The 24570-nt window shown below is 46.9% G+C and overlaps 1 long non-coding RNA gene across 3 annotated transcripts in view; it reads right to left on the bottom strand.

The window, feature by feature from the left end:
* LOC147416195 (uncharacterized) overlaps positions 1 to 11089 on the bottom strand; it is a 32348-nt gene extending 21259 nt beyond the window's left edge. For all 3 annotated transcript variants that reach the window (XR_015184227.1, XR_015184226.1, XR_015184228.1), the window contains exon 1: positions 10650 to 11089. This is a non-coding gene — a long non-coding RNA (uncharacterized LOC147416195). The remainder of the gene's footprint in view (positions 1 to 10649) is intronic.
* Positions 11090 to 24570: the final 13481 nt, after the last annotated feature.

Consider the following 24570-nt stretch of genomic DNA (forward strand, 5'->3'; position numbering starts at 1 on the left):
TATTGGTAGAGAATGTATGTCAAGACCTTTAGAAACCTAGGAACCACATAATGAGAAAATAACAAAGAATCAGCACTCATAAGAGTCTGGCTGAAGTTCCCACTAAATGGGCTTTGATAGATCATTTTTTCCTGACAACAAAGACACCAGAAGGATTGGCTGGATTGTAGCTCTCACTGCAACATATGACGAAAAATACTTCCTGTAGCCAAATGGAAAGTCAAGGAGAGGACTTTCTCCCTAGAAATATGGGGGTTTGCACTTCTAGCGTGAATCTAATCCAGAGATATCATCTGAGAACATCAATACCATCAGGGGCAGAAGGAGAAGATGTAGGTACAGTATCAGACAAAAATATTGGGTTATTATGTTCCTTGAAGAGGACAGTTTTATCAGTGACTGGGAAGATACTGAAGACTGAAAAACTAAAATTTGTGATGCTTTTGCTTCTGAGAGTTCAACCTCCACTGCCTGTTGCAGTGCCAGCTGCAGTGCACTGGCTCAGTCAGCCTCAGTGTTTTGTGTCAACGAGGGTAACTGAATGGCTAGCTCAGAGCTGTCCTCCCTTTCTCTGTGAGCCTCAGTCAAAGCTGACTGCTGTTATAGTACTGGTCTTCTGGAAACACTGGTCTTGGGTGCACCTGATGACAGTAGGTAGCCTCAGCCCTCTCGTTAACAGGACACTAGAGGAGAGAAACAAACAATTCTAACATGTGGTTCTTCTGGTCGTAAAGGAACTTTCAAAAACAGGTCAGATGAGTAATTCCCCAGAATTACATACTCCTCTCCATTAACCATAAATGTTACCTAAGGTGGCATGCTTAGACACAAACATCCATATTGCAGACATCTACATTTAGATTAGAAGAATCCCACCCTAAACATCTGTGTTTCAGAAGAGGAAAACATTGGTGCCTTATGGCACAGATGCATCTAGGAGGTGATATTATTATCACAGTCTTCCAGTCTTCCACATTACAAAGACTAACAATTTTGACTCCCAAGTCTTCTCTGGGCATTCATAATGAATGTCAAACTGCATATTTGGAAGGAATGTGGCCTAATTCTCAAAAGCAGAATATAGATTACAGCCACTATGTCATACTTCTTTCACATATGGCTTAAAGCCTGAGAATTTCATAAAGGTGACCATTAAAAGAAATTGCACATATATTAAGTACTACTTTAGTTATTTGCCAACAAACAAAGAGAAACACCTACCATAAGAAAAAATATAGCAACTATGAAGTACAGTAGTAACAAACTATTCCTAACTAACATATCCAAGCAAGCACTAGGGCTCATCTACTTCTTTGCCAAGGAACCAAAAGGCAGAGATTTGCAGAGTTTGGGCCTGCCTTTCACCCTTGGATGGAGTCCTGTGTGAGAAAGTGTATGTTCTGTGATTTAACAGACTCAGAGAAAAATAAGCTTTTTATCTTCCTTTGTAACAAGATTCCTCCATAATATTTTCATAATTAAAAACTAGGAGTAGGCAGGTGAGAGGCAGACCTGTTCATGTGAACAAAGAGATGAGAAAGAAAGGCATGATTGGGGCTCCTGCTTCCAGTTCCTACTGCACAAGATATAAAATTGCTGTAATGTCTTTCTCGGAGAGCTTTATTATGTTACTTCATGCTGCTTTCCAAGCTGGAGTAGGCCTACAGACCTTTGATATGTTTACACTGAATTAATTAATTAACATTAATTAATGAAGAAGGGTACAATGAATGATCTGTTCAGCTGACCAAACATAGATGTCTACATAACAGTGAGATGAATTGTCTCTAAGCTCCATTGACTGTATTGACTAGTTTGCCTACCAAGGACATTTAGACACCCAATTCACATGTGGACACCTACATTTACCCCAATGGTAAGCATCTAAAATCCCTCCCAGGCCTCACAGCTCTCACTGGTAGGTGAATATTCCTGACTAGCTTAGTAATGAACTAAATTATCTTAACAAAATGGAGAAATGGTCTGAAAACAACCAGAGGCTATTCTACCGAGACAAGAATAAAGCTCTACACTTAGGCAGCATATGAAGGGTGGGGGATGATAGGCTAAGGAGTAGTTCTGAGAAAAAAAAATAATAAACTGATGATTAATCAATAGTGTCATTTGGTTATGAAAAGAAGCAGTCATAATACGATGGGATGTACACCTAACAAGGCATATGAAGGAATTCTTCCATTCTGTTTGGCACAGGTTACATTGCATCCAGTTTTGAGCACTGCACATCAGGAAAAACAGAAAATGAAAGTAAAGCTGCAAGAATGGCTGGTGGTGAAGAAAAGTAAGTTCTTCTCAAGCCATTTCAAGCCAAGATCCAGAAAAGATAGCAATGGGCTTAACTTGCAGCAAAAGAGATTCAGGTTACAGGGCAGGCTTGTACACGTAACTTGCACATGTCAAAAAGGACAGTTTTGTAAAACGATTGAACACTGGAGTGAACCACCTTGAGAGTTTCTGAAATCTCCACTCTTGGAAAGCATGTTAGTCAAATATCTGTTAAGGAGAACATAGGTATATTTAATTCTGCCTTGATCAGAGAGAAGGACTAGATGACCTCCGATCTACTCTAGCACTGCTTTCTCTAATTCTGTAATAACAACCCATTTTAGAGATATAGAAGCAAAAAATATAACTTGCCTTTGAATACAACAGTATGGCATATCCAGAATTAGGACACACTGAGTTATCTCATTCTTTTAAATAACACTAGCCAGTAATATTGATCTGCTCTTAAGACTGAAAAAAAAAAAAAAAAATTATTTTAAACAGCCATGTTTTAAAAATAGATTATGGAATCATCAAATAGTTTGGGTCAGAAGGGACCTTTAAAGATCATCCAGTCTAATCCCCCTGCCATAGGAAGGGACTTCTTTTACTAGACCAGGTTTCTCAAAGCCCCTTCCAGCCTGACCTTGAACATTACCAGGGATGGGGCATCCACAACTTCTCTGGGCAGCCTGTTCCAGTCTCTCACCACTCTCATGATAAAAAAAATCTTCGTTATGTCCAATCTAAACCTAACCTCTTTCAGTTTAAAACCATTGCCCCTTCTGCTTGTCACCACAGACTCTTTCTGTCTTTCTTACAAGCCCTCTTTGTATATTGAAAGGTCACAATAAGGTCTTCCCAGAGCCATCTCTTCTCCCCAAGACTGAACAAGCCCAGCTCTCTCAACCTGTGCTCACAGGAGAGGCATTCCAGCCCTCTGACCATTTTCATACCCCTCACTCCAACAGGTCCATGTCTGTCTTGTGCTGGGGACCTCAGAACTGAATGTAGTATTCCAAATGGGCTGCAAGCACACATTGCCAGCTCATGTCCAACTTTTCATCGATGAGTATCCCAAAGTCCTTCTCCACAGGGATGCTCTTGATCTATTCATCCCCCAGCCTGTATTGACATTGTGAATTGCCCCAACCCAGGTGCAGGGCTTTGCAGTTGGCCTTGTTGAACTCAATGAGGTTCATATGGGTCCACTCCTCAAGCCTGTCAAGGTCCCTCTGGATGGCATCCCCTCCCTCTAGCGAATGAACTGCACCACACAGTTTGGTGTCATGAGCAAACTTGCTAAGAGTGCACTCAATCCCAGTGTCTATGCCATTGATGAAGACATTAAACAGCACTGGTACCAGTACGGACCCCTGCAGGACACCACTCATTATTGGTTTCCACTTGGACATTAGGCATTAACTGTAACTCTTTGGATGTGGCCACCCAGAAAATTTCTGATCCATCTAACAGTCCATCCATCAAACCCATAACTCTCCAATTTAGAGGTGAGAATGTTGTAGAGGATAGTATCAAAGGACTTACAGAAGTCCAGGTAGATGACATCTGTAGTTCTTCCCTTGTCCACTGATGCAGTCACTCCGTTGTACAAGGCCACTAAATTAATCAGGCACGATTTGCCCTTGCTGAAGCCATGTTGGCTACCTCTAATCACCTCCCTGTCTTCCATGTGTTTTGACATATCTTCCAGGAGGATCTGCTCCATGATCCTACAGGGCTGGAGGTGAGGTTGACTGGTTGGTAGTTCCCAGCATCCTCCTTTACCTTTTTAAAAATGGGTGCTATGTTTCCCTTTTCCCAGTCACCAAGAACTTCACCTGACTGCCTTTTCAAATATCATGGAGAGTGGCTTGGCAACTACATCAGTTAGTTCCCTCCGGACTCCGGGATGGATCTCATCAGGTCCCATCAACTTGTAGAATCATTAGGTTGGAATAGACCTCTGAGATCATCCAGTTCAACCATTGATCTAATACCACCATGCCCACTAAACCATGTCCCAAAGTGCCTTCTGTATGTTCAGGTTCCTCAGGTGATCTCAAGCCTGATCTTCTGTTACAGTGGGAAGGACTTTGCTCCCCCAGTCTCTGTCTTGAAGTTCAGGGGCTTGAGACATGTGGGAAGGAAGATCACCATTGAAAACTGAGCACAAAAAAAAATGGTGAGTACCTCAGCCTTCTCCATGTCATTTGTCACTAGTCTTCCTGTCTTATTTGGGGGTGGGGGGTGGGGGGGGGTGGGGGGGTAGCACTTGTAAATTTAAAAAAATGCGTAACTACAGTATTGTTGCATCTATAGATACAAACTGAGCAATTTCGTTATTTTAATGTATAAAAATCCAACTTGCATTTACAGACACATCAGTTACTTAGCATAGTAGATATATTATGTAGAAAATAGTGAGACAAAACTGTGCATGCAGTTTCGTGCAGTATTTTTATATCTTTTTAAGTTGCCTGTAAACTCCCTGAAACAAAGATACCAAAGAAAACTCTAAAGAATGCAGCAGTATTATCTCTGTCATATGCAAAGATCACTTTCATTTTCTCCACTGACTTCCCTGCAGAATAATGTTAACACAGACCCAGAAGTATGATCTCATTCTTTGACCTTTTCAAAACAGATGGGTTGGGGGATCACCATGAAAACTGCAACTTCATTATCATCTAATGTAACTGCTAAAACCATGTACCTTCTCAGAAACCATGCCAATCATTTGCACTGAATTAAGGCAATTTTCTGGCATTATATTTCAATGACCTTGTGACCAGGGTTGAAAAAATACTTGGTAACTTGTTCTAGATGGCCCAAGCATACACCCACCACTTCTGTGGGGTCCTATGGCAATATTACAGAGCCTTCCAGCAAAGCAACATTCAGGAGGAGGAGAAGTATAAACACAGAAATTAACATTTTTGAAGCCAAGTGTTCTTTTACATCTGTGTGGGCTTTACCTGCCTATGCCTCTGTCTTTCTGCAATGAATTATCACGTTACTGTTATCTAATTCTTAGGAGTTTTCACCAAGTTTTAGAATTCAGTTGAATTCCCCAAATCAGTTTCAGGACAGACATTCTTACCTGCACCACAAAATTCTGGGGGAAAAGTCTAGCATAAATGGTGTGTCTCATGCTCTGCATACTGCTATCGTCAGATACATACAATGGCTCTTCTCTGTGCCTTGGGTAAACTCCCTTCAAAATTGTTGTTCAGCATGTTGGGCTTTTATATGCCAAGTCTAAAAGAGTAGTCACACATGCTACCAGACTTTAATATTTATGACCTTACAAATTAACAAGGTCATCAGATTACAGTAAAATTCCCATGCCATTTTAGGCTTCTATGACCACTCAAGCAGCAATGTAGAAGCCAGTGTCTCTGTGACAGGCACTGTCTTCTGGAACTCCAACAGTGACACTCACCATCTGGATCTACAGGTACTGTAGCACAGACAGTTTATTTCTGTTAGAAGGTCAAAGACCATGCTCAGGATTTATCTAGACAAGGCGCTTTGAGAAAACTAATGTGGATCAACCAAGTGAAGAGAACTATATGATACTGGATTTACACTTTGAATAAGTATCTGCACAGGTGTTTAATACTATTTAGTAAATCTGCATTAGAAATCTATTGAGATTAAAAATTCCATGTCTCACAGACAAGAGTTTCTTGTGCTCTGTGACAGTGGCAGTTTCTTAATAGGAACTCCCCAATGCGAGCCATAAAGGCTTCCCCTTTCTTAAGATTTTTTCAGGGCAGGATAGGCTACATCTAAACCTGCAGTTCTTAACCAGGCAACAAGAGGAATGATGGCAGTTATGAGAGAAGTGATATACCCAGCAGATTAGAAGCTTATGCTTATAGTTGGAGTTATGATTGGATGCATTTAGATATTGTACATTTAAATAGTGTCCTGCTGATATCAAGCTTTCCTAAAATTCAAATTAATAGGGCATTCCCAATATGGAGATAGTGCCCCTCTTTCCATAAAATTAAGAGACCAGAAGTGATTGTTATGTACCTGACACAAAAAGCAAAAAATGCATAACTTAACATTAGATATATGAAATATAGATGTCTATATCTGACCTGTCAGATCATGCCCTACACAAATGGGTATTTACAGGTGCAACTCCTCTCCAAAATAGACTAGATGAATTATATACTCAGAGTATCTCCTTCTCTCTCCCGTCTATAAAGAAGTGTGAAGTGACATGGTATATGCTATACACCTCTAAAGATAAATTATATTAATGTGTATCAAGTCTTCCCCAATATTTGTTTCATCTTGGCATGCCCTACTAAGGATGATCAAGTTAATGGCTGCAAATTTCAGATCTCTGACTGCATGTTGTACTTCCCCTGTCCCTCTGCAGGACATCTTCTCTGCATTTTCCATACATAGCTGCATGAAAGTCATATTTTAATGGTTTATTTTTCTTTTGGTGTGTTCCAGAGATCCAACTGTTTTCTTTTTCTTTCGCTACAAATAGCATCTGAATGTCACTGGACTCAAACACTAGTGTCTCAAGACACCATAATCACCTGTACAAAAAGACAGATGGAAAAAGGCTCTAGGGCAGTGTCTCACATCACATTGCCCTAGCAGCCCCACTGTCCAGACTGCGACACCACATTAACCCTGACAGATGTACTTCAGCTTGTGAGCCTCACTTCTCAGGTTTGATTTCAGTTAGGTTGGTGCCTCCCCTCACAGGCAGTGCCTTCACTCGAGGCCATAGTTTGGGAACTGCTGCTCCAGGCCTCATAAAGACTTGAATTAAGTGTATGTAGTCTTTTCTGGATAAGACTAGGTAGTGACATACTAATCTAGTTTCCTTCTGCAACAGGATAACAGATGGAAGAAGCAGGAGGTGTCATATCTTGCCTGGTTTTGACACTGACATGTACTATTATTCTACCTAAGACAGAGAAACACACTTTAGAGGAAACTAGCATAGGATGAGTACAAACTGGCTGGGAAGTCATTCACTAGAAGCATTTATCAATGGTTAGTTATTGAAATGGAAGGATGTATACAGTGGGATTCCCCAGGAATCTGTGCTAAATTTGAGGCTTCTCAATATTTCCCCTAACAATCTGAGTGAGGGAAGATAAAATATGCTTATTCATTACTGCAGATAATTCCATGCTAATAGAGACTGCCAGCTCACTGGAAGACAGGACTGAAAACTCAGATTATCTTGACAATTTGGAGAAATATTACTAAAAATAGGTGGCATATCAGCAAGGACATATGCGAAGTCCTGCACTTTCACACTGCACAAATACAGGCTAGGCAAGAATTGGTAAGTCACCGGGATATAATCAACTGTGCTGCTGCAATTTAAAAAAAAATAAAATAAAATAAAAGCAAACTCCGTAGTGAGATACATAAAGAGTAAGACAGCCCTTAGGAGACTTGAATTGTCTGCTCCTTTAGCAGCGGCAAGCTCTCAGCTGGAATACTGAGTCTAGTTTGAGATATGACAGAAGAGAAATTGAGAATTTAGAAAAGAGAGGTAAGAACTGTCAGAGGTCAAAAAAAATAATGGCACCTATGAAGAAAAAGCAAAAGGACTGGTATGGTTTAGTGTACAGATGACTACAGAAAACACGCCAAGAAAAGACTTCAAATATGAAGGACAGCTAAACATTGGCATAGACTGCACGAGGTTGTGTGAAATCTCCATCCCTGGATGTCTTTAGGAACAGGCTAGACAAATGGAAAAGAGAGGGATAGCAGGTGATCAGGGCATAGGGAGAGGTTTAATGACCTCTGAGGTCCCTTCCAACACTATTTTCAAGGATACAGTCACTCTGCATCTTCTAAACTTTTTGTTGTGAGTAGTTGTGTTTAGAGTAATTGTGCAAAGACCAGCATTTCTCATTCAGCATCCCTGGAGCTGAATGAACCTGAGCTTTTACTTGTTATAAATTCAGTAAGTCCGCTAGTTCTCAGAGTTCACTGCACTAAAGCTAAGGCAGTTAGACAGCCTGCTTTTATAATGCTTTCATTGAATAAATTTGCAAAGCTGCTACCTAGAGCCTACATTATTGCTCAGCACCACTTTGTTAATTTGGAATCCAGATCTGGTGACTGATTTAGGAAAACAGTTCAGCTAATCCCTAGTGAATAGAAATCCTCAGCCTAAGATTGTATGGCTCACCAGATTCCCACACGTGCAAATGCAGCAGCTGCCTTGCAAAGGGAAGTTAAAATATCAAGTACAAACTTTAAGGGGTTTTCACACGACATGCTTATTTTCCTTCCACGGAGATCTAGGGCTCCAAAAGGAAGGAGTAGAGACAATCACAAACTTTCCCAGTAGACAACTTTTGTAGTAAGGTGGCAATTGCACGTATGTATTCTAGAAAGCTCTTCAAGGGCAGCAATTCTGGCAGGAGAACGTTCAGAGCTACTGTTACAAAACCTAATTCTGCTAATTAGATTTGTCCCGTTTCCTCAATCAGCCAATACAATTAGCGTGCACACCCATGTGATATCAATAACCTATATATCTTAAACTATTTCCATGTAATTGCCTTCTGCATGATAAAACACATTTAGGCAGACTACTATGAATTGTAATTCTTCAGTGGGAGCTTCTGGGAAGGCATTTGCTGTTATGGGAAGGCCCCTGTGCAGATCGCTTCCTGCCTCATAGGAAGCCCTTGATTGATCCATAATCTGTTGAGCTTTGGGAGACCACACAAGGCCCATTTCTTCACTCAGATTTGGCATGAGGTGGTCAAGCAGCTGATTTTCCTGGGATGCTGAGACAGGCCAGTCGGTCAGATGTGTGCTATATACTATACCTGCTTCTGCAGTAGCCATCTGAATTTAGAAATAAATGAATAAATTTAATGAAAATAACTATTTTAATTATGATAACAATGAAAAGTCATTGATTCCTCAAAATTATTATAAAGACAGAGTAACTACTCTCAGGTAAGTCCTTCTGAGCGGCACTGCATTAGTGAATGGTTCTAGTGCAGCTGAAACTAGTTTCTACTGAAGACAAGCACAAAAATTCCACCTACTCATACTCATGAGAATATCCCTCAACTATGACTCTTTCTGTTGTCATATTATTTACAGTATGAGTTTTGAAAGCATTATGTAAGTTGACCGGTTTTATATTGATTTATATATATGATCCTGGGTATCTCAGATGCATGCCTCCCTCTTCTCATTTCTTGCTGTGCCCTCCCACGCCGCTTTTTTTTTCCACTTTCCCCTCCCATATTTTATTCCACTTTTTCTGAGATTTCTTCTTTTTCCTTCCAAATGAAGTTGCATGGGATTAACCTTGGAGGTTCTAAGTACCTTTTCAACAGTCTAATGCTTCTCTCCTGTTCTCAGGAGCTAAGAGATTTACTTCTACAATACTCTCATCTCCTGCCAATTACAATCTGAAGCTCAGTTCTTTAACAGCACAGTGCAGGACACTAGACCAGAACAGCTGAAATCCCTGCATTAGAAGCAGGATATTCTTGTCCAGGGTTACTTTCTAGTAAATGTACATTTTTACAGCTGCAATGAGAGATCTTCAATATAATGCCTAAGAAAAAAAAATGAGGCTCAAAATCTAAAACTACTCAGATACCTCCTACTACCAAACAAGAAATATTTAAACAGGAGTCAGACGCCCAAGGATCCCAGATGACATTTGGGGATCCACACCTATGGTCCCATCTGAGCTACCCAAGCACCAAATAATTCAAGGTGCTCTCAGATGGATGAGAGTCTCATGTGGAAAACTTTGCCAAAGTTTTCTGAATTAAACATACTCGTGGGCAGTGAATTAGTTGTTGCTGGTCTGTTTCCCGAAACCTGTTTCAGAGACAGCAGATGTGTGCTAGAACTGTTGTGTGTTACATGTGGAATGTAGGGTCTCTACAAAGATGTGTTGATTGTGTTCACTTAGTTACAGTTTTTGTAGTGTCACACGTAGTGGAGCCACTTGAGCTATAATAAAACGCAAGCTGCATTTACTAAAAGGAGGTAACTATTTTGTGATGAGCAAATACTCTCCTAATATCATTTTATGCTGACATGTTTTTAATAACGAACAAGACTTCCTTTTCATGTAACATTTTATAATTTTTATCTGTCTTGCTTACATCCTTAGGCCATTGTGTCTATGACATGACCATCACATTTCATAAACATGCTACAACTTTCCATAACCACTGTTAAGTCAGTATACAGAATTGCTGTAATGACTTAGATGGTTTCTGGACTCCCGCAAAATTATCTTGCCCAAGTAAGCTTATAAGCCAAGCAGACGACAAGCAAATAAGAACAGGGTGTAACAGCTAATAATTTTTTTTAAATACCTATTAAAGTGGAGAAATGATAATCCTGAGGACACATTTTCTTCTCCTTCAGCTGTTTTCCCCAACACCCTTTTGCTTCTTTGTGGAGGAGAATGACTGCAATATAATGAAAACGAGACATAACTGGTAAAGTACCTATAAACTAGATGCTACCACATCCAGACTTCAGGGACCTAGCCTCAAAGGTAGGATATAAAGTCCTAAATCAAGTGCTTCAATTTGCTGTGAAATACGTGAGAAAATCTGGACTTTCAAAAGAGCGACAAATACCTGGTTGCACATTAAGTCACGTAGAGTTAGGTGATATAATAGGCCAGGCATGCAAAGATTCTGAAATCTCATTTCTCTCTAGAGTTTGCATACCTTGAAGCAACAACTCAAAACCAGTTTGAATCCTGGGCTGCAACCCAGGACCGTCCTTAAGCACGGAGCGTTGCTAGTGTGAGTGAGCACTTCAGCAGGAGCAGTACTACTACATTTGCACATGGCAAATCTCCCCAGCCACAAACACACACATTTCATTACTCAAATCACTTTCATTTCTGACTGTACAGATGTACATTACAGATATTGAACAAAGTTTCTCCACACATTAGCCCTTTAGTACACTAATCATTTGGTTCCTCTTCCCTGACTTTCTTCTAGAGCACTTATTAATTTATGACTGAGAAGTAATATTAATTAGTCTATTAAAGTGAGGAAATATACATTCAGATGTATGCAGAGAAACATTTTTCTCTCTATTTACTCTTAAATTACATCTTGATGAGTCAAATCTCCACTGTTACACTGCCAAGTCAAATAAAATTTCACCGGCGATTAAAGTTGTCCTCTGGGACTGTACAAAACACACATCTTTAATGAATTGGGTCCGCTAAATGCACATGGCCAAAAAAGAAAAACTGCATTTTATATCTCTAAGCAAAAGTAACGAAGAAAACATCTTTTCAGAGCCACCAACATTTCAGAGTGCAAATAATTTTCAATTTCAATAGATGAGAATTGATATCTTTGATATAACTCTGTATATAACTCGATATAATTGGTGTGAATTACTCTCCTGGAATCATTGCCCCACACCCACAGATACCTAAGGTGCTCCAGCAGCTTTCAGCTTGCCTGGGAGCTCTAAAAGGCGATGATGGCTGAGATGAGAACATAACTCTGCTTCTAAAAAATTATTTTTAAAAAAAAAAAAAAAAAAAAAGGTTATGGCAGTTTTTTGGTTTTGCCTTTTGCCCTTTAGTTTCCAGCTAACGGGCCCGATTCTGCCACCACAAAGGAAGGGGCAGGCGGAGGTGTCTTAGCGAGAGCATCCTGGGCCGCCACCGAGCTGGGGCAGGATCCGCCGGTGGTGCCGCTCCGGGTGACCCACACGGGCGGAGGGGGGTCTGCGGGAGGGGGGAAACCAAACCAACAAACGAGGGAGGAAACCACAAGGGGTACTGGGTGCAGCTGCAGAGAAGCCCGAAGGGGCTGCCGAGCTCCGGGTTAGACACTGATTTTCACTCGGAGGAGACGCGGGGCGCGGACACCTCTCGAACGCCGCAGCAGGGCAGCCCCGCGTTACCGGAGAGCCCGGAGCGGGCCGGCGGCTGGCTGCAGGGAGCCCCGGGAGAGCTGCCCGGGGAGCCCCGGGCCGGCCCTTCCCCGCACCGACCTGCCGCAGCGGCCGCCCAAAGGGCCGGGACCGGAGCAGCGGGTGTCCCCGGTGCTCTCCCCTGCCCTGCCCTCCCCTGGTCTCCCCCGTCTCCCCCAGACCCGGCTGGGCTGCCCGCTCCTCCTGGCGCTGCCCTCTCCCAGCCTGCCCAGCACTGCCCCAGCTGTCCCAGCACCGTCCCGGCACTGTCCTAACTGTTCCAGGACGGTCCCAGACTGTCCCACCGCTATGCTAACTGTTCCAGCATTATCTCAGCACTGCCCCAGACTGTGCCAGCACAGTCCCAGCGCCATCCGAGGATGTCCCAATACTATCCTAACTGTCCCAGCACTCTCCCAACTGTTCCAGCACTGTCCCAGGCTATGCCAGGGCAGCCCCAACCTGCCCCAACTTTGTCCCAGCACAGTCCCAGCTTGTCACAGCACTATCCTAACTGTACCAGAACAGTCCCACTGTCCCAGCACTGTCCTAGAACCGCCTCAACTGTGCCAGCACTGTCCCAGCACCGTCCCAGCGCTATCCCAGGACAGTCCCAGCAATATCCTAACTGTCCCAGACTGTGCAGCACTATCCTAACTGTCCCAGACGGTCCCAGCACTGCTGCAACGGTCCCAGCACTGCTGCAACTGTCCCAGCACTGCCCGAGCGCAATCACAGACTGTCCCAGCGCTGTCCCAGACTTTCCCAGCAGAGTCGTAGGCTGTCTCAGCATAGCACCAGCACTGCCACAGCTCCTTCGTGGGTACCCATCTTCCTCCCACGCGTCCCGCGGGTTCCCTTAAGGCGAGGCGAGGCTTCCCCCGCCGTGTACCAGCCAGGCGGCATCAGAGGGACTCGGCGAGTGCACCCCTCGGTGACAGTCCCAGGGCCACGGGAAGGGTTAACCGTGTCCCAGGACAGCTCATGGCCACTGCCACAGAGACACAGACGGGAAAAGGACCCGGGGGCTCTGCCGATGGGACCCAAAAGCTGCTTTGCAGCCCAGCTGCAGTGTTTGCAGTTACCGTGCGCAGGGAAACGCCAGCAACGCTTCAGCTCCCCCAGGAAAGTCCGAGCACGGACAAATCCGCAGCTCGGGGTGTCAAGTTTGCAGAAAATGGCCGAACACAAATTTCTTTTGCATTTTCCTCCGGGGGAAAAAATTTAAAAAAAAAAAAATTTAAAAAAAAGGCAAGCTGAACCCGGGAGATAAATGACAAATGACTGCCTGGTGGTGTAACTGACCAGCAACAGCAGCTGGAGACGAATCCCCACGCTGCCAACATTTTAACTGCAGGGTTTAGGGGAGAAGGGGAGAAAAGCGAGATCTCCGGGCTGCCGCAACTGCCTGCACGCCCATCGGTTTCACTGGCTCGAGTGTCTGTGAGGAAAAGATAAGAGGCTGGTGCAGAGAAACAAACAAAAAATAAAAAATAAAATAAAAAAAACCCTCACCAAACTAAGAAGCACTAATGACTTGGAAGTAGTCACAAATGACTTGGAAGTAGCTGCAGCCCTGCAGGGCTGCTCGCCCCGGCCGGGGAGCGCGGTGCAGGTGGCAGCGGGTGGCAGTGGCCGTGCAGTGCCCGGCGACCCCCGGCCCCGTTGCTCTGCGGCCAAGGGGGCACGACGGGGAGCGGGGAAAAACGAATGTACCGGCCGCAGGGAGAGCCCGCTGCCGGGAGGCTCCCCCGGGGGGACACGGGGACGACGCCTCGGCGGTACCGCGCACCACGGGGCAGGCGGTGGTTAAAGGAGGGCTCCCCCCGCTCCCCGCGGGTGATCGAAAAGGAAAGTGTGAAGTTCCCCCAAACACACACATTTTGGTTTCAGCGGAGCTGAAATGATTGTCACTAACTACCAGGTCCTGAAAGTTTTTCTTGCTTGTCAGGGACTCCGAAGTGACTTTTCGAGGTGGTGTCATTATCGTTTCTGTCTTCACGTATTTCCAACACGCCGGAAAGTTTCCAGCTGAGCAATTTGAACACTTTGCGGTAACTACTCATTCTCCTGGAAGCCAAAACTAGCCTGGGAAGCAGATCTGCAGTGGTTCTCCACCCCGCTTCGCCTGACCAACAGCTGAGTGTAGACACCGCTCCAGCGCCAGGACCCCCCCTCCGGCACCCGGCCCCGCCGCCATCTCACTGGTAACTGCCAGGGGAGCGGGATCGGACCCCTCGGGAGCTCGGTATCTTCCCCGCATGAGTAAACAACCGAGAAGAAGCAGCTACCTCAAGCCCAAAAGGCGGTTACATTTGGAAAAAAAAAAAAAAAAAAAAAAAAAAAAACAACAAACCCAACCAAACAAAACCCCAAACACAACAACCAAACCCCAAAACTCTAGTTGTTGCTGCTTTTTTACAGCGATATTCCAGCTTTTCCCGACTTTCTGAACTTTTTTGCTTAATTGCACCTTTTGACTTTCTGCTAAAAGGAGGTGATTCTTCGCTTCTTCCTATATGCTAAATAACTCCTTGTGTGCCGGGAGAAATAGAAGTACCAGCAGGCACCCAACGTGCCGAGTATTTGCATTTGGTATTTTTAACGACGAGATTTAAAATCTCTTAATTTAATTATGCGACATAGGAAGATAAGATAGTCGTCTGTAGAGCCCAAACGACTTGAATTTACACCGAAACCTACGCGAAGTTTGGCAAGAGACGAAAACAGTGCCACTGGGGCGGGAGAGGGACGGGGGGGGGACACACAGAAATATGGGCTTGGGGACATCGCCGAGGAAAAGGGCGTCTGAAAACGAGACGCTGAGAAACCTGACATCGAGAGGATGAGCTGGATGTTGAGTCTGGCACGAAAGCGAGCCTTCACACAGAGATTTAGTTATTATCAGCCAAATCTTTGGACTGGGGAACGAAAAAGGGGAGAGAAACTTCATATTTGCGGCTGGAGAGAAGCGAGCTCCCCCGTGCCCCCGGCCCCGGTGTCCGGCAGCCCCTCTCCGGCCGGGGACGGCTCAGGGGCCCCGGGGGCATTTCTGAAATGACACTCCCTGCTCCTGGCCACAGCTCTGAAATAATCAAAATTTTTTAAAAAATTAGAAAAGACAAAAATAAAAAGAAAGAAAGAAAAGGAAAGGGGGAAAAAAAGGCAGGAAAAGACAAGTGGTCGCTGGGACACCGCTATCCAAACCCAGGTTACTGTATTTCTTTCGCTAAGGGCTGTCCTTATTTGCTGTATATACCCTTCCGCCGGTCAACCGTGATGACCACGTTTTAAAGCCTCCACTAATTTACACAGAACAAAGACACCTTCCAGCTATGCTAGGAAAGAAAAAGAAGGGGAAAAAAAAAAAACCCAAAACCCAAAGCTCGACTCAATTAAAAATAACGATTTTATTCTTGGACAGCTACCAGGTTTTTCCTCTTACCGTCCCGGGACTTTCATTTAACCTCGGTAACATCCTGAAAGGCTACAATCATTTTGCGTACATTGCATCGTACCTTTTCAGCCCTGCAATACAGAGCAGCACCGAGCGCATCGCTGGCTGCCCACATAGCTAGTTCGTTCGGTAAAAGAAACGTGATGAGGCGCACGGGGTTAACTAAATCTTGCAGAGATCCAGTTGGTATGAGCAAAAGTCATCCAGTCTTTAACAACCTGGTCACACACGCTGGATATAGACAACGGTGTCTGAAAAAATAATTACAAAATTGTGCAGCTCTAGGCACACCCAAAAAAAAAAGTTTTCCAGACCAAAGAAAAAAAAAAAAAAAAAAAAAGGCGCCCCAAAATCCCGGTAGAAGTGACTGGGCTGCTGATCCTTCAGCTTCGCTTTGACGCGCAGATCACGTCCGCTCCCTCCACAGATTTCCCCAAACCTCGCTTTTCGAGCGCATTCTGCGGACTCGACCGCACGGAGAGCGATTGAGGGGAACGGAGGGGGCTCTGCCGCCCACCTTCGACTCCCCGCGGGGCTGCCCAAGCCCTCTGGAGGCGTTTGAGCGAGGGGCAGGGGGAGGTGGGCAGGTCCCGGGGGGCTGGAGCCCGGGGGACGCCGCGGGTCTCCCGCAGAACTCCCCAGCACACGCCGGAGTCGCTCCCGCTTCGCTGGGAGTGGAAAGGCACCGTGTCAGCCAAGGCACAGCCAAAATCCTTCTCACTCCCTCCTTCCTCACACCTCTCTCCTCCCCAGCTATATCTGATGTTTGGTTGGGTTGGGTGTTTTTTTCCCTTTCCCTAAGCACAAACGCTTTCTCTCCTGCCTTCGACCTTTGGGGCTTGTGATCAAGGAGAGCTCTGGAGCGGCGGTTACCCCCGCTCTCTTTCCGTGACACCACGAGGGAATTTTGGGGGTTCTTTGAAAAAAAAAAAAAAATCAGGCAGGCAAAGGCGTTGACTTTATTTGGTGATGGCTGGCGGCACCCGCCTAGCGCAGAGCCGGAGGTGGCGGCGCGACCGTGGCTCATCCCAGCGGGGAGGGAGCGGGGCCGTCCCCCCGTGTCCCGCTCCAAACCCACCGGAGGTCGGAGAGGTGACATCTCCCCACCGAGAAACAACCTTTCCCCGACCCCCAAAATCAGAGCCGGCGTTTTTCTGCCCCCCCCCCCCCCCCCCCTCCCTGCTTAGGGGCACGGGGAGCTGCTTTCGATCGCTATCTCCCAATTTCGCTGGTTTCTGAGGAAGGGAGACTGATATATCACTATTGCAGGAAACGCGCAGCTGCTGAAAGTTGTTAGTAAAGAGCATCAAGTCAACTCCCCGCCACTGCTGGGGAGATTTTTATTTAAAAATAAATAAATAAAGGAAAGGAAATCGGATTTGATTCCTCTGTCCCATTTTGAGATGCGGTGAGTTGCCGTACTTGGCCAATAAAACCCTAAAAGTTTGCAAAAAACTATCAGTAACAATAACAAAGGCAGCGCCCGGAGCGGTGTGCAAACGCGGTAAACGCCTGACTGGAAAATCCAGGCATTTGGAGCCGAGTTTTGCCGTTTCGGTTTGCCCGTTGATGTCAACGGCGTGGCGGTAAGCAAGAAGTGAGAATGGAGGGGGAGCGGCGGGGGGCAAGGGAGAGGCAGCAAGCGCTTCTTTCCAAAAGGCGGAGTTTTTTTGAGGTAATTTAATCTCGACTCTTTCGTCATTTTGAATATAAAAGAAAGCTGACGGGCTAATTTTCCCAGCCCTTCGCCCGGCTGGGGTGATGCGGTAACTTCGCGCCCAGATTAATCAAGATGTTAAACCATTCTTGGTTCTTCCCCTGACGCCGACCGTGCCTTTAACAAAAGGTCGGTGTAACTGTCCGAGCTCGCTGCAAACTGGATTAAACTATGAGTCTTGAGAATGTGGACGTTTGGAGCTTAATCGTTGCTGCTTTTATACGACATTACAGAAGGAATATGGAAAGCTGTTTGGTAAGCTTTTGATAGGAACTTCGGAGTTTCCTTGGCTATCTTAAGAGCAAAGCAGTGTGCAACACGTAGTAACTTTTCCCTATAAGGCATCTATTGCCCAGTACAGGAAACAATCGGTATCGCTTCGGAAAATAAAGTACAGCTTTTAAAAACTTTGGAAAAACACCCTTGTCCTCCGCTTAAATTATCTTTCCCCCTCAAAAACGCGCCGGTAAACCGCCACCGAAGCAGGCACGCTGCTGTGTCCGCAGAGTCGAAAAAAAACCCAACCCAAAACCTACAAAAAAAACCCAAGCAAAACGCGGAGGCATTATTCCTGACGGCAGAAGCGAAACCGTCTCGATCCAGGCGAGTTTATTTGTAAACCCGGGAAGCAGCGAGGCGGGGGGGGGGGGGGGGGGGGGGGGGGGGGGGGCGGGAGCACGGACGGACCCGCCGGGGCTGCAGCTGCTGGCTGCTGACTCAGAAAAGCAATGTAGGTCATAACGAGTTTCCTTAAGTTACCTAAGTTCGAACAATTCAGCTTTTCTTTAGAGACTTCCAAAGCGCTGTTGCGACATTTCTGACCGCCGAAGTTCAGCCCCCGGCTGCGGGCAGCGCCCGGGGCAGGCGCCCCCGCTCCTCTCTGCGCGCACGTTCCACCTCCCGCTTTTACCGCCCCTCGCCCATTCCCATCACAACGCTACTTTCCTTTATTTTTTTTTTTTAAATATTTTGTCTCAGAGGCGTGGTTTGTTTTGTTTTGTTTTGTTTTTTTAAATGGTGCCAGCGCGTCAGACTCCCATTTTCTTCTAAATTTTCAGAGAAGCAGTAAGCGAATTGCCTACCTACTCCCTATTCAGTTCGGTTCTTTCCAGGAAGGCTTATTCAGGGTTCATTGTTTGGATCTCTTCTTTATTACCACCATTTACTCCTTTCCACCACCAGTCAATTTTTACACCATCACTTAAAGGGCTATTGAAAGAGTTCACTTTTGCCACGGGTTTTGTACGCCAAAGTCTTTTGAGCGATATTGAACACTGCCCGTCTTCGAACTAGGTATTTTTCGTTATTCCCTTTTTTGTCCCCTTCTTTATTTTATTTATTAAAAAAAAAAAAAAAAAAAAAAAAAAAAAAAAAAAAAAAAGCAGAGCAGGAAAAGAGTAGCCGCAGTCCCCACGGACGACGAGGGACCGTCGTGTTCTGTCGCAAGAGCAGCGAAGTGGGACGGAGACCTCGCTGCGAAGCGCAAAGTCGTAGAGGAGAGGAAAGCCCGGGATCAGGGGACGCTCCAAGAAAGGAACCACAAGAACGGATTTTATTTTATTCCCTCGGAGCTTTCCCCAACCATTACCTGCGCTCCCCGCTCCCCAGCGCCGCAGCAAGCGGGGGCCATGCATGGGCTGGGGCGGGGCGGGAGGGGGAGATCTCAGAGGGACTCGCACTTTTCCCCCAGAAAATCATCATCGGGAAGGCATCCGTTGTCACGAAGCGTAACTAACAGGGGAAATCATCCGCCCATAGATTTCACGAAAGCAAAGAGAGAGGAAAAAAAAAAAAAATTAAAAAAATGCAAACCTCGCCCGGTCCGACGGCTGTATTTCTGCTGGGCGCACGCATCGCCCCCGTGTCCACCACGGGTGGTTTTAGGGGGATCACACAACGGATGTCCCAGTCCTGCACGGCTCCAGCCTTCCTCCCTCCCTCCAGCTCCTCTCTAAGCCCGCAGTGACACCCCGTCGGCCTTGGTGCTAGCACAGCCAGGGTTTCCCCGTCTAAACATAGAAGGTTTTGCCAACGGCGCAGGAGTCCCGTGAATGTTTTCCCCTAGCACGTTAGAAGCAGCAGCTCCGCGGAGCCCCGAGGCCGGAGCCGGGAGCGCCCGGCAGGCTCGGACAAGCCCGGTCCCGGCCTCCGCCCGCCCGGGGCACGGCGGCTGTGCCTCCCGGGGCGGGAGGGGCGAGCCTTCGGTCTCAAAAAAAAAAAAAAAAAAAAAGCCAAACCAAAAACCGAAAGAAAAAAAAAAAACCCACTGCTTTTTTGCTGCCTTTTTTTTTTTTTTTTTTTTTTTTTTTTTTTTTTTTTTTTTTTGGAGGCTTGCTACCCTGCGCCGTCCCAGCCGGCGGAAAGCTCCCCCCGTCCCGCTGCACCGGAGGGCGGTGGCCAGGGGTGACCGTGGGCCCTGAGGACGGGGAAGGAAACGGAGAGGGGTGGGGGCAAAACTCAGCACCCGTTTGGGAACACGTTCCCCAGCCTCGGCGGCGGTGGAAGGCCCTCCGCTGGTGTTTGCAGTTTTCTTTGTTTACATTCAGTTTAGAAACATTGGCTTTCGGCCAGAAAGGCGCCGGTTCACCTCCCCCCCCTCTCCCCCCCAAAAATTCCTTCTGGGGTGGCGACTTTTAACTTTCACAATCCTCGGGGTTTAAATATATTTTCCCCTCGTGTCCGCCCACCCCCTCCCCAATTAACCCTTTGGCCACCACGGAAAGAAAACGGGGTGATGCGTGCACCTGCCCCTCGGAGTTTTCAGCCGAGGGGTCGCAACAGGTTTGGGGTTTTTTTGCGGGTTTTTTGTTTTTTTTTTTTTTCTACCAGAGGTGGGCGAGGCGAGACGCGCCGAACCGAGCGGCGGGGCCCCGGGCCCCGGCGCTCGGTTCGGCGCGTCTCGCCTCGCCGCCCGCGGGGCGGTGCTGTGCGGCGGGCGGGCGGGGAAGCAGCGCGGCTCTCCCGTCCGCCGCACCGCCCGGTTCTCTCCACCCCCAGCCCCCCCCCCCCCCCCCCATCCCTTCTCCCCGCCGTGCTGGGGGCGGCTGCGGCGAGGGGTGTGGGGAAGAGAACGCTGAGGTCGCTTGGATGTCGTGTCGTGTGCGTGTGCGTCCCTCTCTCTCGCCCCGATATCTTTCACCACCACCACCCCTCGGCGAGGAGTAAGTGCCACCGCTCCGCCTTCTCCTTTTCGCAATGTTGACGCAATCTATAAATAGTGGAACAAAAGGACCAACTTCCTCGCAGCTTTGCTGAAACTGCACAAAAAAGGCAACCGGGGGGGGACACACACACACACGAGACACACACACGACGGACGGACCACGTTTATTTTTTTGATTTTATTTTTCTCCGGTTAAAAGGCGAATCCTCCCTCCTCCCCCCGCTCCCCCCCTCTCGCTACTGGAAGATTATTTCTTTTTTTTTTTTTTTTTTTTCCCTCGCTGTCTCCTATGCTGGCAACGTCCTGCGAGTGGCTATTTTGCTTTTGCACCGAGCGAAGGGCTTCCCCCCCCTCCTCTTCTGACAGTAAGTGCCATTTAGCGACTGCCTTTTCTACGAGGGGGGGGGGTGTGGGGGGGGTGTGCTGCCTGCTCTCCTACCTGCCTGCTGCCCCGGCGAGCGGGCAGGAGGGACCCGGCGCTCCGGGGACGGGGTGCGGAGAGGGGTTCGGAGGCGCTTAGTGCAGTGGGGGACACAACACACAGCGCCACGAGGATGCGCGGACGGGGGGACCCGCGGATTTCGGGGGCGGGGGGGGGGGGGGGGTGCGGACACCGGGGAAATAAGGTGATCGGGCTAGGGGTCGGTCGCCGCTGCCCACCGAACAAAAGCTGACATGAAACGGGCTTTTGTTAGGGGGAAGTGTGTGTGCGTGCGTGTGTGTGTGTGCGCGGGGGGGGCACACACACACATACACCCCGCCCGCAGCAAGTTGCCGGGCGGCGGAGGGCACCTTAGGCTTGTTTACCGCTCGGCGCGGCGCTCCCCGCCGTGTTTACCCTGCGCACAGGGCGCGGGGCCGCCCCCCCGCCCCCCCCCCCCAACCCCTTCCCTCCTCCGCGCCCCGCGGGGGGGGGTGTGTGTGTGTGCGCGGAGCGGGGTTTAAATGGGGGTGCGCGGTCAGGAGATGCTGATACGATCACGCGTGAAACAACACACACACCCCCCCTCCCCTTCCCTTTGCCAGTCGGATCGGTGCAAGCGCAGGCAGTTACTGGCCGGAGGGAGAATTACATCATCCCCTGCTCCAGTGATGCTACCTTTCGTGCCGCTACCATGCGCGCGGGGAAACAAGCGGGGGCGCGCACCCCCCCCCGGCTCGGGCTGGGAGCGGGGGGGGGGGGGAAGAGGCGCGCCCCCGCGTCGCTCACACACACACACATACACATACACACACACACACGCCGGCCCGAGTGTTTACAGCGCTCACACAGGCGTATTGTGACGTCGCCTGAGTGACAGCCCGCCGCGCCAACGGGGGGGGGGCGCGGCCCCCGACGCCGAGGCAGAATACGGGCGCCCCGTCCACCCTTCCCCGCCCCCCCCCCCCCCAACGCCGCGCTGGGACCGGGGCCGTGAGCCGTTCCGGAGGACGAGCCCAGGACTAAATACTTCAGAAGTTAAATCAAACTCACGCGCTCCGGCACCACGGTGGTTTACATGGTGCCGAATAATTTGCGTGTGTGACGTTGTATGACGTTTTGAGCGCAGGCTATACGCTCGAGAAGCGATCTCTCGTGAGAGGGGCGAGGTGTGCCGGTGAGCGGGGGCTGGCCGTGGGGCTGAGCCCCTGCCCGAGCCCGGCGCACCCCCGGGAGCGAGCGAGGGGCCGGGCAGCGCCGGGGAACCCGATCCTGGGAGGGTCTGGGCCGGGGAAGGGGTGAGCATAGAAGCTATCGTATCGATGGCCTTAATTGTCCAGAGTGGACAATAAAAAGCTGATTTTTTTTTTTTTTTTTTTTTTTTTTTTAATGGGGAACAGATTTAAGCACCGAGGACAAAATCTAAATTTCACACATGATATGCTCTCCCCAGTGTTAAGAGTGTAACGTTATACGGTTAGAAACCTGTTGCAATATGCTACTGGGGGGGAAGTGTTTTGTTTTTTTTTAACCAGTCTGTGAAAATACAGAAGTAGTACTTACCCACTGCAAAGTCAATAAATCTGTATCACACTAGAAGCAACAAAAAGTGTTTTACAGACTGATACTTGTTGAGAACTGTTTGCCAGAATGCAGCAGTGTAAAATCATTGCTAAAACATCAGCATTTACTCACTGCAAAATTCAAGTAACCGTGAAGCCCTGTTTAGTAGTACACACAGTTTTTAATGTGTTAATGGTTTGGGTTTCTTCAAAGTGTATTACTTTTTGAAGTCTGGGTGTTTCTATTTGTGCAGAAAATAGACTGAGAAGCTTTGAGCTCCTACTGTTACAAAAGTTAAAAGGAAACAAAGTTGAGCTGCTAAGTCGGCAGTCTGGAATGAGTCAATAGTATCTCCTTTGTCCTGCTAGCTTTTCGCTGCTGTGGTGTATCTTTGCTCTATTTCCTCTGCACAAGCAAATGAGCATTTCTGCCCTCAGTATATTTAATAGTTAGACTTTATAGGTCTCCTGGCTTCCAAATATTCAAGCCTACCAGTAAAATACAAATGCATCTGCCTTTCCAGGCTGTATACAACAGTCGTGATACCGTCAACGACAGTACACTCGCTTCTTTAACCACGTAGATACTTACACATTTTCCATGATCTATAATTAATGGGGCAAATTATTCTTGCTTTGTTGTAGTAAGCCTTCATACGGGAACAAATATATCTTTTTAAAGTATTCCATCATCTCTCGTTTTTACCAAAAAAAAAAAAAAAAAATTAGATTGGGATGGAGACACAACAATGTAAATAACTCCCCCCCCTCATTTACTTGGGGATTCCCTGGGAGTCTCAGAGGGCAAGGAGGTAACATAGCTGGCTTTTACAACAGGATCACAGGTCCTGACACAGGGTCACAGAGAATCTATGCTTGGCTAGCCCTGTGCTCCAGTTTTGTTTAGCTGGTAGCTAGTCCCTTGAGGGATCAATGTCAACTTAAGCATGCTAACTTCTACAAGCAACGGGCTGGCCACTGAGCGAGAGCTGTAACTGGCTCCTGGAGGTCTCCCTAGTTCTGCTGCACTCGGAGCTCGAGTGCTGCTGCCAGGCTGCTGATGCGGCCCTGGAGCTTGTCACAGAAAGAAATCAAAGTGGCAACAGTGTAAAGCGAACCCCAACACTGTCCATTTTCTGAAAACAAAAGGCAGATTGGAAAAGCAGCTTGGGTAGGGACGTAGCTTATAGACTGAGGCACAGGAACTGGAGCCAACTCCCATCCCTGTGAGCTAAGTTGCAGTGTACCTCAAACCCACTTCACTCTCAGATTTTGGCCTTGGGATTGGTATTAGTCGTTCTGCAGATTGTTCTGCAGTGTGAGATTATTATCTCACACTCCCAGAGATAATAAACAAATGTCAATTCAATATCCCACATGTAAAGGTATTAGTGTTCAGCAAATAAAATAGAAGCATACTTTTTCTGTATTACATACATGTCTTAAATTAATCCATTAAGGAAGGAGGTACATATATATATATGCACACACATCCATATCTCCTCACATGAACAGCCCCTTCTGGTTTAACTACCAAAAAGCATTGGAGACTAGAGTTGGGTTGCTAAAGTACAAAGAAAAGTGAAACTCCCTTAACTTACTGGGAGGTTGAAACCTGTATTTTAATACACATAGTATGTAATTTTTACTTACTTTTATGTTACAATACAAAGGCTTTTTAGGTTTGGAAGATTGAGATAATGTGGGGTTTTTCATTTATAAAAACAAGGCTTGTTTATTAATAATTTATCTAAGTCTGCTTTTCTTTTGATTACCTGAATTACATAAAAGAGTAATTTAGCATATGATTATCTGAATGACCATTCCTTTTCCTTTCCACACTTGAAAAAAATTATCGGTCAAGTTCTGCTGTAGTATTGTGTCTGTGTTTGGTGTTTGACGCTTTCTAATCTTTTCTAATGTAATTCTGTACTTCGCCCCCCAGTTCTTTTAAAAAATAAGCTTTATAATTCCTAATGATAACAAGCAGTTTTCTCTGGTGACCATAAAGGCCTATGCTAT

The sequence above is a fragment of the Leptosomus discolor genome, chromosome 1 (genome assembly GCF_034619465.1).
Source record: "Leptosomus discolor isolate bLepDis1 chromosome 1, bLepDis1.hap2, whole genome shotgun sequence".
NCBI classification, from domain to species: Eukaryota; Metazoa; Chordata; class Aves; order Leptosomiformes; family Leptosomidae; genus Leptosomus; species Leptosomus discolor.